The 5,000-nt window shown below is 46.3% G+C and overlaps 1 protein-coding gene across 2 annotated transcripts in view; it reads left to right on the top strand.

Moving 5' to 3' along the window:
• Positions 1–947: 947 nt before the first annotated feature.
• tegt (testis enhanced gene transcript (BAX inhibitor 1)) overlaps positions 948–5,000 on the top strand; it is a 16,610-nt gene continuing 12,557 nt past the window's right edge. For both annotated transcript variants that reach the window (XM_079597514.1, XM_079597513.1), the window contains exon 1: positions 948–1,168. The gene's annotated coding sequence lies outside the window, so the exon portion shown is untranslated. The remainder of the gene's footprint in view (positions 1,169–5,000) is intronic.

Raw genomic sequence — 5,000 nt, 5'->3', positions numbered from 1 at the left:
TCAGCGACATAAACTCATCAACTAACCATTCAGAGACGTCCTGTTGCTCTACATGTGTCACTTCTTCTCGAGTCTCTCCATCTTTGTCTGACTCCGGTTTAACATTAAACTTGAGAGAACAGTTTCTGTCATGTTAGTGTGTGTGAGGTAATCAGCTGCTAACACACTCACGAGCTCTTGTAGCTCCGCCCCCTGTGCCGGGAGCAGCACCTCATTTGCATTTAAAGGGACAGACACAAAACGGTGCATTTTTGCTCACCCTCAAAAAGTGACTTTAACATGCGATATAATAATATCTGTGGAGTATTTGAGCTGAAACTTCACACACTCATCAGAGACTTATTTTACATCTTGTGAAAAGGCCATTATACCACCGCTTTAAATAAAACAAAAAAACTGTTTCAAGGTGTGATAGTCTGTTTTTTCGGTTTTTTAATGGTATAAAAGTTTTTTCAAAACTTTATGAAACCAACATGTATGAAATCTTGTTTTCGCCACAGAATAAAATAAAAAAGTTAGTTGTGACGTTTTATCTCAGAATTGCGACATATAAAGTCACAATTGGGAGAAAAAAGTAAAAATTGAGAGTTTATTTCTCACAGTCCTGACTTTATAACACACAATTGTGAGATAAACAATTATCTTTAAAAAAAATAGTGTGTGTGTGTGTGTGGCCAAAACAAGCTTCCCAACATGGATAAAAAGAATAGCATGTCTAAGATCTAGATTAGTGGTAAGGTTAGCTCTAATTTATAAAGTTACTATTTATAAATTAATAATTAATTATATGTTTACAAAACAAACAAACAAGTTATTAAATCAAACTGAAATAATGTTTAATACACGTTTGAAGGTGTAACAGTGTGACGGATTTTTCTTTTTTTCTTTTTATGATATAAAATATTTTTCAAAACTTTATGAAACCCACATGGACAGAGAGCTCTAGCACTGTCAGCTCCGCGTCACCGCACTCTGCTCCAGTAGGGGGCGGACTTCCAAACGGACTCGACCTCATTCAAAGCACGCGAAGAACAGCGTGCGCGTGACGTCATCACGCCGGTGACGTCCGTTGTTTTGCAAGCGCTGTACGTGACAGAGAGGCGTGTACCGACTCCGCAGGCCTTCAGGAGCAACCGACGGACACACACACACACTTCCACAGCTTACGGTAAATACACCAACTTTACCTTCATTGAATGTCGATAAATCATATTTAAGATGAATAATAACAAGATGAGCGGGAAGCGCGTGACGTGTAAACAAACCGACGAGCGAGTCTGAGAAGCGAACGCGATTAAACTCGCGAACTTTAAATATACACACCGCGATTACCCGTCGAGCTCGAGCTGGCCGTGTGTGTGTGTGTGTGTGTGTGTGTGTGTGTGTGTGTGTGTGTGTGTGTGTGTGTGTGTGTGTGTGTGTGTTTACTGCTCGTCTGTGGTGAAGTGTGTCACAGGAGTGTGTGTTCCGTGTCGAGCGTTTACTTTCGCTCTCCGCGAGATCTGCTCATCTTCCTGTGTTCGTGTGTGTGTGTGTGTGTGTGTGTGTGTGTGTGTGTGTGTGTAAAGGCTTTATCTCCTCGAGCCTGTGTAACGTCGATGGCTGCGCTGCTGTCAGAGGAGGTCAAAGGTCAGGCTATACGCAGGGCTTTGGAAGAAACTCTTCAGTTTAGGAGCGCGCAGTGATCATGTGACTCTCAGTAGAGCAGATCTCCTCCAGAAACCGTGACGATACATGTTTCCAGTGAACTTTCAGAATTACATCATTTCCTGCGAGCCTTTAATGAGAAGAGTTGCGTGTGTGTGTCTGACTGATGTGACGTCACGTGACCTGACCTTTAACACTGTTTTTATTTGAGTGTTTCTGTTAATAAGTATTATTTTCTATTTAGTTTCAGTTTCTGTTAATACAGGGTTTTTTTCCAGCTATTATTTTTTTATTTAGTTTTAATCTCATGTTAAATATCCTTTTCACACACACACACTCCCTTGTACACTCTCTCTCTCACACACACACACACACACACACTCGCTTGTACACTCACTCACTCACTCTCACACACACACACACACTCGCTTGTACACTCTCTCTCACACACACACACACACTCGCTTGTACACTCACTCTCACACACACACACACACTCGCTTGTACACTCACTCACTCTCACACACACACACACACACACACACTCGCTTGTACACTCACTCTCACACACACACACACTCGCTTGTACACTCTCTCTCACACACACACACACACTCGCTTGTACACTCTCTCTCACACACACACACACACTCGCTTGTACACTCACTCACTCTCACACACACTCGCTTGTACACTCACTCTCACACACACTCGCTTGTACACTCTCTCTCACACACACTCGCTTGTACACTCACTCTCACACACACTCGCTTGTACACTCACTCTCACACACACTCGCTTGTACACTCACTCTCACACACACTCGCTTGTACACTCTCTCTCACACACACACACACACACACACACACACACACACTCGCTTGTACACTCACTCTCACACACACACACACTCGCTTGTACACTCACTCTCACACACACACACACTCGCTTGTACACTCTCTCTCTCACACACACACACACTCGCTTGTACACTCACTCTCACACACACACACACTCGCTTGTACACTCTCTCTCTCACACACACACACACTCGCTTGTACACTCACTCTCACACACACACACTCTCACTCGCTTGTACACTCTCACACACACACACACACGCTTGTACACTCTCACACACACACACTCACTCGCTTGTACACTCACTCTCACACACACACACACTCGCTTGTACTCTCTCTCTCACACACACACACACACACACACACACACTCTCGCTTGTACACACACACACACACACACACTCGCTTGTACACTCACTCACTCTCACTCACACACACACACACTCGCTTGTACACTCACTCTCTCACACACACACACACACACACACACACACACACTCGCTTGTACTCTCTCTCACACACACACACACACACTCTCGCTTGTACACACACACACACTCGCTTGTACACTCACTCACTCTCACACACACACACACACACACACACACACACACTCGCTTGTATACTCACTCTCACACACACACACACACACTCGCTTGTACACTCACTCTCACACACACACACACTCGCTTGTACACTCACTCTCACACACACACACACACACACACACACACTCGCTTGTACACTCACTCTCACACACACACACTCGCTTGTACGCTCACTCTCACACACACACACACACTCGCTTGTACGCTCACTCTCACTCTCACACACACACACACACACACACACACACTCGCTTGTACACTCATTCTAACACACACACACACACACACTCTCGCTTGTACACACACACACACACACTCGCTTGTACACTCACTCACTCTCACTCACACACACACACACACTCGCTTGTACACTCACTCTCTCACACACACACACACACACACACACACTCGCTTGTACACTCACTCACTCTCACTCACACACACACACACACTCGCTTGTACACTCACTCTCTCACACACACACACACACACACACACACACTCGCTTGTACTCTCTCTCACACACACACACACACACTCTCGCTTGTACACACACACACACTCGCTTGTACACTCACTCACTCTCACACACACACACACACACACACACACTCGCTTGTACACTCACTCACTCTCACACACACACACACTCGCTTGTACACTCACTCTCACACACACACACACACTCGCTTGTACACTCACTCTCACACACACACACACACACACACTCGCTTGTACACTCTCTCTCACACACACACACACTCGCTTGTACGCTCACTCTCACACACACACACACACTCGCTTGTACGCTCACTCTCACTCTCACACACACACTCGCTTGTACACTCATTCTAACACACACACACACACACACACTCGCTTGTACTCTCTCACACACACACACACTCGCTTGTACGCTCACTCACACACACACACACACTCGCTTGTACACTCACTCTCTCTCTCTCTCACACACACACACACACACACACACACACACTCGCTTGTACGCTCACTCTAACACACACACACACACTCGCTTGTACGCTCACTCTCACTCATTCACACACACACACACACACACACACACACTCGCTTGTACGCTCACTCTAACACACACACACACACTCGCTTGTACGCTCACTCTCACATACACACACACACACACTCGCTTGTACACTCACTCTCTCACACACACACACACTCGCTTGTACACTCACTCTCACTCATTCACACACACACACACACACACTCGCTTGTACACTCACTCTCTCACACACACACACACTCGCTTGTACGCTCACTCTCACACACACACACACACACACTCGCTTGTACGCTCACTCTCACACACACACACACACACACTCGCTTGTACGCTCACTCTCACACACACTCGCTTGTTCACACACACACACACACGCTTGTACGCTCACTCTCACACACACTCGCTTGTTCACACACACACACACACGCTTGTACGCTCACTCTCACACACACTCGCTTGTTCACACACACACACACACACACACGCTTGTACGCTCACTCTCACACACACACAATGTTCTAGACAGTCGCGTGTAGTGTGCGTGCGTGCGTGTGTGTGTGTGAGGCTGAGAGAGTGTGTAAAAGCAAGTGTTTGTTTGTGTGTGTGTAAGTGAGTGTGTACAAGCGTGTGTGTGTGTGTGTGTGTGTGTGTGTGAGAGTGTGTACAAGCGAGTGTTTGAGTGTGTACAAGCGTGTGTGTGTGTGTGTGTGTGAGAGTGTGTGTGTAAGTGAGATTGTGTGTGTGTGTGTGTGAGAGTGTGTACAAGCGAGTGTTTGTGTGAGTGTGTACAAGCGAGTGTTTGTGTGAGTGTGTACAAGCGTGTGTGTGTAAGTG

This window comes from Phoxinus phoxinus (assembly GCF_949152265.1).
Source record: "Phoxinus phoxinus genome assembly, chromosome: 22".
NCBI classification, from domain to species: Eukaryota; Metazoa; Chordata; class Actinopteri; order Cypriniformes; family Leuciscidae; genus Phoxinus; species Phoxinus phoxinus.
Note: the sequence above shows the minus strand (reverse complement) of the source record. Positions and strands in the feature narration are given on the sequence as shown.